Here is a 15,953-nt window from a genome sequence, read left to right on the forward strand (position 1 = left end):
ATGAAGGTTGGGTGTCAAGGAAGTGTGTAGGGAGAAAGTATAAGCTCTCCACTAGACATCCAGTCCAACATATCCAAAAGACAGTTGGAGATGCAAGGTTGAAAGTCAGTAAAGAAATTGAGCCAAGAAAAATCAATTTCACAATCAACAATATAGACATGATAATTAAATCTATATGAGTTGATGAGTCCAACAAATGAAATAAGTTTAGAGAGAGAAGAGAGGGGAACACAGGATAGAACCCTAAGTGACCTGGAGGATGATCCAGCAGAGGAGAAAGAAATGGAGCAGTCAGAGATGAAGGAAGAAAACCAATAGAGTGACATCCTGAAAATATAGAGGGAAGAAAGTATAAAAGAAGAGATAGTGACTGACAATTTTAAGGCTACAGAGAGGATAAGGAGAATGAGGACTGAAAAATGGCAAATAAGAGACCCTGGTCACATTGGAGAAAGCAGTTTCAGTGACTGATAAAGTTGGAAACCAGAGTGTAAGAAGCTGAGAAGACAGTAAGAAAAGAGAATGTAGAGGGACCTAGTATAGATGATCTTTTTGAGGAGTTGGACTGTAAATAGCAGACAAGACACAGAACAAGAATGAGCAGGGATGGAAGGACCAAATTAGTTTTGTTTTTTGTTATGTTTTTCATCTTAGGAACATACAGATATGTTTGTAAGCAGTAGGGGAGAGATTGAAAATAAATTATAGAGGGGCAGGTAGGTGACTCAGTGGATAGAGAGCCAGACCTTTGAATGGGGGGTCCTGTAGTCAAATCTGGCCTCAGATACTTCCTAGTTGGGTCGCCCTGGGCAAGTCTCTTAACCACAAATGCCTAGCTCTTACTAATCTTCTATTTTGGAACAGAAACTCAGTATTACTTTTAAGAGAGAAGAAAATGTTTTGTTTTTAAGAAAATAAGTGACAAATAGGCATGACAGAAGGGACTATCTGCTGGAAGAGATTGGATAGAATGGGATGACTGACAGGTAGAAGGGTTAGTCATGGTAAAGTACATCTATCTCATCTTGTGAGATGAGCTAAGCAGGAGAAGGTGACAGAATAAATCTTTGTGATAGGAGATGAAGAAGATGAGAGCACAGGGAATTCACAGAAAATGGCCTTAATTTTTTAGTAAAATATGAGCTAAGAACTCAGCTGAGTGAGTGAGAAGACAGATAGACTGGAACCACGAGGGACTTCAGGAGGAATGAAAAGTTCTGGAAGAGTTCCTGTAAAAAGTGGGAGAGTGAATTGACAAAGAGCATATAGTGAGATTACCAGATAGCAGTGAGGGCTCAGCTAAGGTTGTGTAACACAAATTTTTGGTGGACCTATTCAAAAGGTTTGCATGATTTTCTGCTTTATTCAGCAGCATGAGAGTAGATATGAAGGTGAAAAATGCTTTGGGGCATATTAACTTAGAAAACTACATATTAACATTATCTATATTCTATTGTATTTCTATTTGTTTTATTAAATATTCCCAATGGCATTTGCAACTGTTTTGGGCCTCACTCTTGTTCCAGGCTGAATATGAGACACCGGCCATGTGCTTGACACATATATTCCATCACATGTTTGTATCATATCTTGTTCAACCATTCCCTAAATGATGGGTCTTCCTTTGATTCCCATTCTTTATCCACAAAAAACTAAATACATATACATATACATATATATATAGAGAGAGAGAGAGAGGAGAGATTTATATATATATATATATGTATATATATATATATATATATATATATATTTGTATATTCTTAGGTAGATGAGATCCCTTAATTTATCTCCCTTTTGATTCCCATTTTGGCCTCTTTGTCTTTCTTATTTCCACATGAGAGAAATGTATTTTCATGCTAAATTGTTTGTTTTCTTATCTTTTTGAAACATTTCAGGTGTGAATGAGGTTCAGGTGTCAGTCATGTCCTCCACAACTTCTTTCTTATTTTTAGAGATTCTTGTTTGTACACCCTAATTTTGTGTGTTAATTTTTCCTAACCTTCCTTTTACCCCCTATATTGTTTGCATCTTTTTATTATTCATTCCTCTTTTAATATTATTTTAAGACAATACAACACCTAGCCATCTTTGATCACTGATCTTAATAAAATTCCAAGGGAATACATGTTTTAATTCACCATATTATAATGTTTCAGTTTATCTGTTTAATATTTTTATTATTATTCATTTGTGTTTAACTTTTTAGGAGTCAAATTTGTTTTTGAATTTCAAAGTTTCTAGAAAGATCTCTTCTGTTCTGTTCAGATGAACTATTTGGAAATCCTGTATTTAATTAAAGATACATTTTTTCCCCATTAGAATTACATTCAGTTTTGCTTATTGATATTCTTAGCTTTAAGTTTATATACTTTGTCTTCTGGGATATTATATTCCAAGATCTGTGTTCCTTTATGGTGGTTATTACTAAGTCATATGTGATTTTGACTGAGTTACTCATTTATCTTCCATCTTTATGACTGCTTGTAGTAGTTTTGTTTTGTTTTTCCTTTAAATAGTGTAAAAATTTATTTTATCTCCAGTAATGAAAATCTTATATTTTATGAGTTTTATTAAGGATTATTAGAAATCAAGGATACAAAATAAAAACCACATGCCCATGGCTGATTAGCCCATTCAAAGTCCCCAAGCTTAGCTTACTTGCTACAATTGAAAAGGAAGGAAGAGTGGGAGGCATTACTGCCAGTTAAATCCTAATTGTGATCTTGCCCAGGTGGAGACTCAGGTGAGATTATAGGGAATTTAAGGAAATACCAAGGACTTCTGGGCATTGAAGTCTAGGGTTCAAATCTCCATTTTTATAATAGAAAGGTCTGGGTTATGACTATAAGATTCTAAAAACTTTGCATTATGGATTCTTTCAGGAGGCAATTATTGGAATCTTTATAATTGCATGTTGCTTTCTGGTTCTGAAAGCTCTGAACACTTTTTAGATATTTGAAATATGATGTCTAACCTCTTGTTTTTAGCATAATGTTCAGATAGTCTGGTGATTCCTATTTGTTTTCTTCATTTAGTTTTCTAGATCAATAATTGATCTTTGAGACACACAACATTTTACACTAAAATTTTCAGTCCTTGGAAATTGTTTGAATACTTCATGTTGACTTCCAATGCCAAGATGGCAAAATGAGGAGGGAATTTGCTTCAGCTCTCCCAAATCCCCTCCAAACCACTTTGAAACAAAGACTCTTACCGAATTTTGGAGCAATTAAGCAATTTTACTACCCTGAAATGCTTGCAGAATCAGTAGTACATTTAACTATTTGGTGGGAGGGAAGTGCAGCCTTGGGGGAAATCAGGCTGTACCTCAGCAGGGGAATGTCCTGCCCTCACAGTAGAGAAGCCTCTACTCAAAGGAAACCAGCAGCAGACTAGATCTTGGCCCTAGAGTGGACTGGAGCAGAATTTATTATGGTTCAGCTGAATTAAAAAACAAAAACAAAAACAAGAGTAGCAATCAAGATCTCAGTAAATGCTAAAACAAAAAGAGACATAATTAAAAGAAAAAAAAAGGGGAGGTTTGCAGAGTTAGGTGGCTCAGTGAATTGAGACTCAGGCCAGAGATGGGAGTTCATGGGTTAAAATCTAGCCTCAGTTTCTAGCTGTGTAATTCTGGGCAAGTCACTTAACACACATTGCCTAGCCCTTACCCCTTTGCCTTGGAACCAATACACAATATTTATTTTAAGAATGAAGGTAACAATGTGAACTGGAATGGAAAGGAGCTGATCCAGGAGAACATTATACACAGAGACGAGATGGATACACTGTGGTACAATCTAATGTAATGGACTTCTCTTCTAGCAGCAATGCAATAATCCAGGACAATTCAGAGGGACTTATGTGAAAGAATGTATCCATATCCAGAAGAAGAACTGTAGGAGCAGAAACACAGAAGGAAAATATTTGTTTGATCACAGTGTTTGATGGGGATATGATTGGGAATGTATGCTCTAAACAATCACCCCAATGAAAATATTAATAATATGGAAATAGGTCTTGATCAATGACACATGTAAACCCAGTGGAATTGCTCATGAGGCAGGGAATAGGGAAGGGAAAGAACATGATTCATGTAACCATAGAAAAATATTTCTAAATTTAATTAAATAAAGTCATTTTTTAAAAGAATGAAGGTAATGGTTCAAAAACTAAAAGAAAAGAGATAAAAAGGAAATAATGTCTTACTAAAAGACAAATGAAGTAATATCAATTCTAAACAAATATACACCAAATTTGTATAGCATCCAACTTTTTTTTAAAGAAATTAAATGATTTATGGGAAGAAATAGACAGTAAAAATATAGTAGTTGTGGATCTCAACTATCCCCTCTCAGAACTAGATAAATCTAACCAAAATAAATAAATAAATAAATAAGAAATTAAATAACTTAATAAATTTTTTAAAAATGGACATATAAACTTCTGGAGAAAAATAAGTGCAAATAAAGGAGAATATAACTTTTCTCAGCAGTACGTGGCACTTACACAAAAAATTGACATGTATGAGGACATAAAACTTCACAGACAAATGCAGAAAAGATGAAATATTAATTGCCTATTATCAAGATCATAATGAAATTAAAATAGCATTCAGTAAAAGGCAATGGAAAGAAAAAATAGTAATTCCACTGGGAACAAATGATCTAATTCTAAAAATGAGTCAAAAAATAATAGCAAGTCAATAATTTCATTAATAGACAAAATACCAAAATATATGCGATACAACCAAAGCAGTACTTAAGGGAAAACTTATGTTTTTAAACATTTATATTAGTCAATTAGAGAATTAGTAGATCATGAATTGGTAATGTAACTAATTTTTAAACCCTTAATTAAATACCAAATTGGAAGGAAGTATTAAAATTCAAAGTTTGAAAGTAACAAAACTACTGATCTAATAAATAAAATTAAAAGTTGATTTTATGGCAGAGGAATAAACAAAAGAAAATGACAAACTATTAGCAAATTTGTTTTTAAAAAGTAAAGAATAAAATCAAATTATCAGCATCAAATGTTAAAACATGAATTCACCACCAATAAAGAGAAAATTGAAGTAATTATTGGGAGATATTTTACTCAATAATATTCCAATAAATTTAATAATCTAAGTGAAATAGAAAAATTATGCATTACATATATATGTATATATATATATATGTATTAGTAGAAGAGGAAAAATATTCCAACAATTACATCTTGGAAAAATAAAATAAGTCCCCAAGGAAAAAAAGCTCCAGGATGATATGAATTCACAAGTGAATTCTACCAAAACTTTAATGAACAATTAGTTCCAATACAGTATAAAATATTTGGGAAAATAGGCAAAGGAGTCCTACCAAAATCCTTTTGTGACACAAATATAATGCTGATACCTAAGCTAAGAAGACCAAAAACAGAGAAATAAAGTAATTGATCAATTACTCTAATGAATATTGATGCAAGAATTTTAAATAAAATGCCAGCAAGAAAATTATAGTATCATATCATAAGGAAATTTCACTCTGATCATGTGGAATTTTTACCAGAAATGCAAGGCTGGTTCAATATTAGGAAAACTAATTGACCATATCCATAACAAAAAATAACAGAAATCATATAATTATCCCAATAGATGCAAAAAAGAAAAGCTTTTGACAAAATATAACTCATTCCTAATGAAAACCCTAGAGAGCTTTCCTTAAAATGATGAGTAGTATCTATCTAAACCATCATCAAGCATTATCTGCTTTCCCAGGAAGGTCAGGGCTGAAAGAAGTATGCCCATTATCATTACTGGTATTCAATACTGTACAAGAAATAGAAGCTATAACAATTAGAGAAGAAAAGGAAATTGAAGGATGTAGAATAAGCAAAGAAGAAATACAATTATCACTCTTCGCAGATGATATGATGGTGTACTTAGCAAATTAACTAAAAAATTTATTTGAAACAATTTAAAACTTTAGCAAAGTTTCAGGACAGAAAATAAGCCAAGATAAATCATCAGCATTTCAATATATTAGTAACAAAACCTACCACCAAGAGATAGAAAAAAAAAAACTTCTATTTAAATTAGCAACAGATGATAAAATACTTGGAAATATAGCTGCCAAGAGAAACCCAGGAACTGTACAAGCAATTACAAACACTTTTCACCCAAATAAAGTCAGATCTAAAGAAGTGATAAAATATTAATGTTTATGACTAGGTTGAGCCAATGTAATAAAAATGACAATTTTGCATAAACTAATCTACTTATTCAGTGCCAAATCAGTCACATTGCCCAGAAATTATTTTATAGAGCTAGGAAAAATAATAACAAAATCCATCTGGAAGAACAAAAGGTTAAAAATATCATGAGAAGTGTTTAAAAAATGTTAAGGAAGTCACGTAACAGTACCAGATCTCAAACTATTACAAAACAACAATCATCAGAACAGCCTTGTCTTGGCTAAGAAAGAGTATGGGAGATCAATGGAATAGATTAGATATGTTAAACCTAGTAATAAATGACCATAGTAATTCAGTGTTTGATAAATCCAAAGATAGACTCTTTGGTGGTATAAGAATTCACTACTTGACAAAAAAAAATCTATTGGGAAAATTGGAAACTGGTATGGCAAACCCAGAAAATAAATCAACACGTCATACCATATTCGTATCAACATGGATATAAGATCTAAACATAGAGAAATACTCTGAGCAAATTATGGAGCACACAGTAGTTTACCTACCAGAATGATAGATAAGAGAAGAATTTAGGACCAAAAAGAGAGATAGAGTATTATAAAATACAATATTGATATTTTGATTATATTAAGTTTGAAAGGTTTTGTGCAAACCGATCAATTGTAGCCAAGATGAGAAGGAAAGCAGAAATCTGGGATGGAACGGAAATTATGACATATCTTTGAGAAAGGTATAATTTTTCAAATATATAGAAAACTAACTCCAATTTGTGAAAAAATAGAAGTCATTCTACAATTGATACATGATCAAAGGATGTGAACTGGAAATTTCAGGTGAAAAAAATCAGTCACATATAGTCATGTGGAAAAACGTTTTAAATCACTCTTTTTTTTTCTATTTTGTGTTGTTTTTCCTTTTTTTTAAACAGAATCAACAACAACAACAAAATAATTAAACAAAAGAATAAAAAAGATTATGCGCAAGACCAAAAACTCCACATTGTTTGCAAATTATTTTAATATATGTAAATTTTATATGTGCTAATATAAACATGCTCTGCTTTTGAGTTACTTTTGGATTTGTTGTATTTGGATGCTTTTTTCTCTTGATTTTATTCCTGTTGGGTTTTTTTCAATATAATCATGATATGAATTATTTATATTCTCTTTTCTTATTTTTTTAATCTTTATATATTTCCCTTACTTTTTTACATTTCCAATATTTGTCATTTCTTTAACATAATAAAATCCATTACAACCAAACATCACAATCCATTTAGCTATTTCTCAAATTCATTGCATTTGTGCTAGTTCCAATTATTTTGTCAAACCAAAGCTTCCATGAACATTTTCATAAAAACACAGCTTTTTACCATCTTAATAATGTTCTTAGGCCCTAGTATTGGTGTATTTAGTTCAATTAGCATGAAGAGCTTTAAAACTCTTACTACATATTTCTATCTGGTTTTTTAAAAACCACTGCTACTCTATCAAGGTATTATTAGTCCTGTTTTTCAATATTCCTATCAGTATTTAATTTGATAACTTTAGCTTATCCAATTCTCAGTTAACATAATAAAAGGATCATAGTTTGCTAGACTAGTGCTTTGGCAGTAAACACAATCTGTTACCAGGACCATACTCTTTCTAAAACAAATCTTTCCAACTTGGTCATACCCAGTGGAACTTTTGTTTCAGTGCCCAATATCTCAAGGTTGCAGGATTATTTCATAATATGATTAGTGTTAAGGAAGGACTTTTACAGGATACTTATACTTTATAAGTGATGATGTGTATGCTAAGGCCTTGATCATCTATGAACCTCATACAGGTACATGTGTGTGGAAGGGCTCTCCAGATATCTATCTTATTTATTGTAGCTGAGGTTCTATTCATCTGTTACTTATTTAATTTTGGTTAGATTTATCTAGATCTGAGAGGGAGAAATTAAAATTCACCACTAATATTTTACTTATTTATTTTGTTCATCCCATTTTATTCTTTTTAGCCCCAGCTCTGTCAGAGATTGTGACTGCTACTCTTGCTTTCTCTGGCTCAGTTAGCAAATAGTATCTTCTTCTCCAGCCCTTACCTTTACTCTACATCTTTCATTTTCAGTATATTTCTTTTAAATACTATATTGTTAGGTCCTGGTTTTAGAGCCATTCTGCTATCCATTTTTTTCACTTGTATGAATTTATCCCATCACAGTCAATGACAAAGTTACTAGTTGTACATTTCCATCCACTCAATTCTTTCTTATTGATTGTCTCCCTCTTCCTTTCTTTCTGCCACATCCCTCCTGAGATATCCAATTACCTTTGGCCACAACATCTCCTGTTCAACAATCTTCCCCAGAATCATTCCTTATCCTCTCTCTTGGCCCTTGTAGTTATATTGGCCCACCTTTCCAAAGGTCATTCCATTATCTCTTGCCCATTAGCTTTTATTTCTCTTTCTATCTACCTTTCCCCATATCTCTTTCTTATTCATCAACTGTGCCCTCCTACATCATGATTCCATTATCTCCTCACCTTACCCTTCTATCTCTTGATGTGTATTTCCCTCCAGGAATCCTTCCCTTTCCTGCTTTTGCTTATTCCATTGTCTTCCTTTCTCTTCCCTCTCCCTTATACCAACTCTATTTCCCCTATTTTTCTGTACATTAAAAAAATCTACCCTTCTAATTTATCCCAGGTTTGATGAGCACAATTTATTTAGTTGTAGTACTTCCAGTCCTCCACCTCTTCTCCCCTTCTCTGTGGCAGTTCCTCTACTCATTCCTTCTCCATATGAGATTTCCTTTCCATCCTGTCTCCTTCTGCTCTACTCCACTACCATTTTAGCTCTTTCTATTTCATTCCCATCTCAAGCCTTCCTTCCAACCATTCCTGCCCCTTTAAAAAACAGAAGCAATAATGTGTTCTCATGGGCCATGGATGACATTTTCCCATAACAGAATCTAACAATTTGACTTTTGGGGTTTCTTATAATTAGTCTTTCATTATCTTTGTCTGCTTTTATAGATCAAATTTTCTTCTGAGTTCTGGGGATTTCTCCAAGAATAGTTGAAACTTGTCAAATATCTTTTTTCCCCTTTTATAACTATGCTCATCTATTCTGGATATGTTATTTTTGTTTGTAAGCCCAGTACTGTTACTCTGTGAAATGTTATGTTACGTTTCCTGAGTTCTTTTAAAGTTGTGGTTGCTATCTTGTATTATTCTAACTGTAGCTGTGCATGTTTTTTTTTTCCTTCTTCTTCCTTATAATATTTTCTCCTTAATCTAAGGACTACAGAACTAAGCAGTGATGTTCTTGTATATGTTCATCTTTGGGTCCCTGAGAGGTTGTGATTGGTGGGTTATTTCAATCTCTTTTTACCCTGTTTCTGGAATCTCTGGGCAATATTCCTTGATGATTTCTTGGAGTGCAGTGTCTAAACTCTTTTTTTAAAATCATAACATTCCAGGAATCCAACTATTTTTATAATGTCATTCATTAAACTATTTTCCAGGTCAGAAGGGAGAGAAAGAATATTTGTTGTAACAAAAATTCTGATCCAAGTAAAACAATCTCTCACATTGGTTATGAACATAGGTGTATATCTCATTTTTCATCTTGAATCCATCAATCATAAACTTTTCAGCCATTTGAAATGTAATTACCTTTTTCTTAAATCCAAGATTTTTCTATAATAAAAGAGATGTTACACATATGCTTGAGAATAAACATCCTTTTCTCATTCTTTCATCTCTTTGAGTAATTTACATCATACTATTATCATTGCATCAAAAAGTACATAAGTAGTTCATCGAATCTAGAGGCATTCATTCTAAAATAGTTTCCATAATAGGTAAATCAAATCACAATTCCAGCATTCACCATTTTCCTTTTTTTTTGTTGTTGTTATATATGAGAATTTCCTGGATGTGAGGCAAACCCTCAAATTGATTTAATTTTCATTTTTCTAATGATTAGTGATTCAAAATAATTATTTGCATGCTTATTGTCAGCTTAGGTTTTCCCCCTTTTGAATATTGACTATTTATATCCATTTACTATTTATTACAGAATGACTATGATTCATAATTATTTAGATTAATTCTCTTTAGTTCTCTCTTTCTCTGTCTTTGTATCTGTCTGTCTGTTTCTCTGTCTCTGTCTCTATCTCTGTCTCTGCCACCCCCCTCTCCTCCAGATACATTTATCACAATAATTTACAAGATTTTGTTTTGTCTGCTAAGTTTCATTATAATTTTGAATACATAAATTTTATTTATGATTCTTCCCTAAAAAATAATTACACTGAAATATATCCCTTCCCCCACTTATAACAAATGATAATTTGTGATAGTAATTCCATTCTAGGAAAACCATAAGAGAAATAAATTAAAGCCATAAACTTTGGAAAGATGAAACAAAGCTATTTTATTTTCTGACACCTTGGTGGTTTGTGTGAAAAAAAACTCAATAGAATCACAGTAAATCTAAAGAAATTCAGTAAATATTTAGAAACAAAATAAATATTCATTTTCATACAGCAATAATATAATGCAATAGGAAATAATTGAAAGAGGGATCCCATTCAAAATAAGTACCAAATTAATGAAGTACCTAGAGATATAAAATAAGAGAAACCATAATTTTTTGGGGGGAAAGTTGAAAAATAATAAGAATGCAACTTATTTATACAACTGGATGAGGAATAAAAGGGAAATCCCACTTACAGTTACAAGATTAGAAGATAAAGCTATAATCATCAAATCAATTTTGTTCAGGTAAAGAAATAGAAAAGTACATCCTTGGATTAAAAAGAAGTGTCCCCATGAATCTATGAACAGGCTAGATTATGAGAATAATTAGATACATGTGAAATCAAGAGTTCAGCTCTGGGTGAACTCCTGATCATAAATTAGTTAAGGAAGAACTTGGTATGATATAGATATTTAAGGTTGTATGTAAAAACAAAATGATAAGGGAATAAAGTCAGCTATGGATAGTTCTCAATAAAAAAGGGATAAAAAACAACTGGATAATAAATGCAGAGTATATGGGACTTTAGAAGACATATATAAGTTCACTGGGATCCTTAGGGATGAGATGTCTTTGCTCAAGTTTGTTGTCATTATTCAATCCTTTTCTCTATTGGGTCCAACTCTTCATGACCCAATTTGGGGTTTTCTTGGAAAAGATATTTTTGCCTTTTCCTTCTCCAGCTCATTTTTACAGATGAAGAAATTGAGGCATACAAAGTTAAGTGATTTTTCTGAGGGTCACACAGGTAGCAAGTGTCAGAGGCCAGATTTGAAATCAAGAAATGAGTCTTCTTTACTGTAGACCTGGAATTCTATCCACTGTACCATCTACCTATGTTTACACAGGTACTAAAAACCAAAAGAAGGTCATTTGATTCTAAAGCTAATATCCATTCCAAAATATCATTTTGAATACATTAAATTGGAAAACGTTCCTGAAACAAATCAATGCAGATAAAATAAAAATGGAAAGCGTGGAGTTGTTCTGGTAATTTCTTTGTTACTATTTGTTGTTGTTGGATGTGGGGAATCTTCACAAGACATGAATGAAATTGCCACAAATGTGAGACCATAAATATATCCCAATGAGAAAATAATAGAAGTACTTGATGAATATTTTTCAAAAGTTTCCAACTATCAACAATTACATGAGACATTGTTTTCAATTATTAATAGGGGAAATACAATTATGAGATTTCAACAAACACCTAATAAATTTGCAACAAAAAATGAAAAAGCTGGAGATTTTCAGAATTGAAGAGATAGCAGACTAACAATTTGAAAAAAATATACTTTTAAGTGAAGAGATGCATTAGAGCAAGCATCCTGGAATGTATTTTGAAAATATGATTTTAAAATGGCTGAAATCTTCTTTTCAAATTATAATTTGATTCAGAGAACCTACTTCATAATGACAAGAAATGTAAAAGGCAGAAAGAAAAGTCTCAATAGAACCCCTTTTGTGGTCACAAATAGCAATCAAAAGCAAATGCTAAACAACTGCAAAATAATGCAAAATATTGAGGCTTGAGAATATAACTAAATGTCATTATGCTTTTAGAAATAAATAAGAAAAATTCCAAAAAGTACTAGAAGATTTAGGGAGTTCATATTGAATAAAGTAAGCTGAACCAATCAACCTAATAATAATAATAATAATAATAATAACATTCTACTAAAAATTCTGCTTCTTACAGAGACATGATGACATTTAATGGAAGACCTCAGAAATATTTGGGGCATACAGAGAAATTTTCTAACTTGTTCTAGTCTACAGATCCATTCTCTGAGTGGCTGCAAATGCCAGACTAAAATGGGAGGGGGAACATGGGGAAAGTATTAATTGTTTTTGTCTTTTCATTTTGTTTCAACCCTTTTCTTGGGGTGTCTGCTTCACACCCAATTACATCCTGTTAGATCAGAGAAAAAATGCTTTGAAGGAGAGTAGCCTTGACTTCTCCCCATCGAAACTTACATGAGGTTCTGGGAACATGAATGTCTATTCTTTAATTCTGTGTTTTCTCATTCATTTAAGTAAAGGAGATGATTGCCATACTTTTCATTGAAAACATCACAAATAAACATGGATATAAAGGCAATAATGAAATATAGATTAAATAATGATGCAGAGATATTTAATCAGTAAAAATATTAGCAAAAATATAATAGCAAATATATTTTAATTTATTAACATAAATTATTTTACTCCAGGAAAAAAGAATTAAAATTAAAGGGGAAAAACAATCAGCATAATTGATCATATTAATAAATAATAAAATCATGAGATTATATTACTAGAGGAAAAAATCACAAAATGTCTCATTTTTATTTATAATTTTTTAAAAAAACACAGTAAAGAAAATTAATTTAAATACAATTTAAAAATTTTACTTACAATCAATTTACCTTGACATAACAATGGTGCTTTCAATTAGTATGATGCTATGTAAATTAAATCTATCTGCTTTTTCAAGTATGATATGATCTAATGATAAAAATATTATCAGTATCAATAACATTAGAAAAAAGATGACTGATGGGATAAACAAATGAAAAAGAGGCAACTTATTTCTCTTTGCAAATGAATATGAGTTCTGTAGAAATAATGGCATATATATGTGTGTATATATATGCATATGTATATATATATATATATATATATATATATATATATATATACAGAGAGAGAGAAGTAAAGTTTGGATAGATTATATAAACCCTAGAAACATTCATTACAATCTAGAGTTCAATTAACTTAAGTCAACAGTGGGTTGTAAAAGGCACTTTTTATTTTAAAGGAGCTTCTGGGAAAAAAGAGAAAGTAGTTTGGCAGGAAATGGGTTTAGACAAGCACTAACACCATATTTGAAAGTATAAGTAAAAAAAAAGGAAAATGACTAAACATTTTAAAAAGTCCTATAATAATTAGAAGTGAAAAGGTGTGTATATAGCTAACAGCTCATCAATATCAGGAAAAATTGTAGCCAAACATTGCACTGTAGATGCAATGTCTAACATAGAAAATGTCTAACAGACAAATATATCATCTAAGTTATATGATTTAAAAAATATTGACAGAAGTTAAATCAATGGACCAAGAATTAGAGGGGAAAGTATGGATTATTAAAATTGATTTAATAAATTCTGACAATACTCTTACATTCAATGTCTGTAGAGAATTGACTAGACTTTACAAAATTATAAAAAATCTCCTTATAAGCACAGATTAAAGACTTTCATTTAAAAAAATGAATAAACTAAGCTATAATCAATCACAAAATATTCAGAACATTAATTACCAAGTAACATTTAAACTATGAAATATTATCACTTCATAACCCCACCTTGAAACTAACAAAGATGTTAAACTATAGTGATATTAAATATGAAAGTGTCATATCAATACAGATGAACTAATTCATTACTAGTAGAACTGTGAATTAGTACAATTATTCAGAAAATAAAATAATAGAATTTTAGCTTTACTTAGTTTCAGGAAAACAATAATAACTTCCTTAAAGCTTTCATATTTTGAGACTTAAATTTTCATTGATGTTTAGAAAACCAGATTTAATTTGGTACTAAAACTTAATAATACTGTGGACTCATAAACAGTGAAGTTTATTTTCCTATTGGGTTATAATTTTATTGAATCAGAACTCAAAGTAAATTAAAAAATAATAATGATAAATGCATTTGTTACTTGGCATCATTAAAATAAACACATGATAATTATAGGAAATGCATGGCTTCAAGAAAGGCCTGACTTAAAATCCAGTCTCTGTAATTTTATTACAAATACTAGAAACTTAAAGGCTTAATATCCTGATTGGTATATGGCAAACACTACATATGTTAACTAATGTTATTACTCTTATTTATTTAATGAAAGGTAATTACTTATTTTAGATAGTTTTATGCAGGGTTTTAGGTGTGATAAAATGAGGCAAATGGTAATAAACAATTTTGTGCAATATGATTTGACAATTTGTTAAGTTTTGTTTCATATTTCAAATACTTCATGCTCTTCGTGCTGAGATTTAATTTGAAAAAATATTACAAAGTTGTACTATAAATATTATTTTAATCATCATGTTATTAAATTATAAACTAAACTTATATAAAAAGGATTTTATAAGAAATATTATGATATTCTTTTATAAGTCCTTTTGAAGATATGTAGATGTGTGTTGTATTATTCTAATGCATTATTCTGACTTTTAATTCTAATTCTGAATTTTCTATGTCTAATTCTGAAACATTAAGGTTCATTTTTAAGTTATTTGACTATATCTTGTGAAAATGGTAAAATATTTTAGTATCTGGATAGTGATGTTATAGGATACAAAGTGAAAAAAATGCCTAGCTTTTTATGAATCGCATTCTAAGTACAGTCATCCCTCATTATATCTCAGATTTCTTGTTGAGGTTTAACTGTATAATGGGTTTTTAAGACTATATATATATATATATATATATATATATATATATATATAATTTTTCATCATGGAGTTTTCACTATATCTTGGGATTTTTCAGATGAGTATCATATAGTACACAGTGGATATGCAATATGCCACTAACACTTGCACAAGTTTTCCAATGTGAAGTTGTGCACATACATTATTGTTTGCAGAAAAGTATTGTCATCTATGGTTGATATCTAGGAAAAGATTCTTAGTAAATCTCATCTTCTGGAAAGGAGAAGAATGAGAAGATTCAAGTTTGATGAGATAAAATTGAATAAATGACAAATAATTGTTAATAAATAATAGCAACCGATTATGTCCAGAGGATTTTAAAAGAATGCCTGCCCTTTGATCCAGTCATACCACTTCTGGATTTGTACCACAAGAATATTGGGTTTTTTTATCTTATTGTTAACAATCATTCACCTAAACCATAAAAATGAAATAATGATAGAAATATTTTTTTGCTTAGTAAATTCTGTGCTATTAACAATCTTTTGCTTGATTATTCTGGAGCTATGAACAATCTGTGGCTGAAAGGTGTTTGGATATGAATGGAAAAGGAAGTGTCAACCTCAATTAAAGAAGAGTACCAAAATAGCCATAATAAAAATGCTTTAGTTGAGACAAGAGAAGTGCCTCCAGAGAACAAAAATACCCAAGAGGGACAAAGGGAGACAGGGTTGAATAAATTTAGGGAGTCTCATTGGATATATATACTTTAGAAGCAATCACGTAAATGGTTTTACATA

Source organism: Monodelphis domestica, chromosome 2 (assembly GCF_027887165.1).
Source record: "Monodelphis domestica isolate mMonDom1 chromosome 2, mMonDom1.pri, whole genome shotgun sequence".
Lineage (NCBI taxonomy): Eukaryota > Metazoa > Chordata > Mammalia > Didelphimorphia > Didelphidae > Monodelphis > Monodelphis domestica.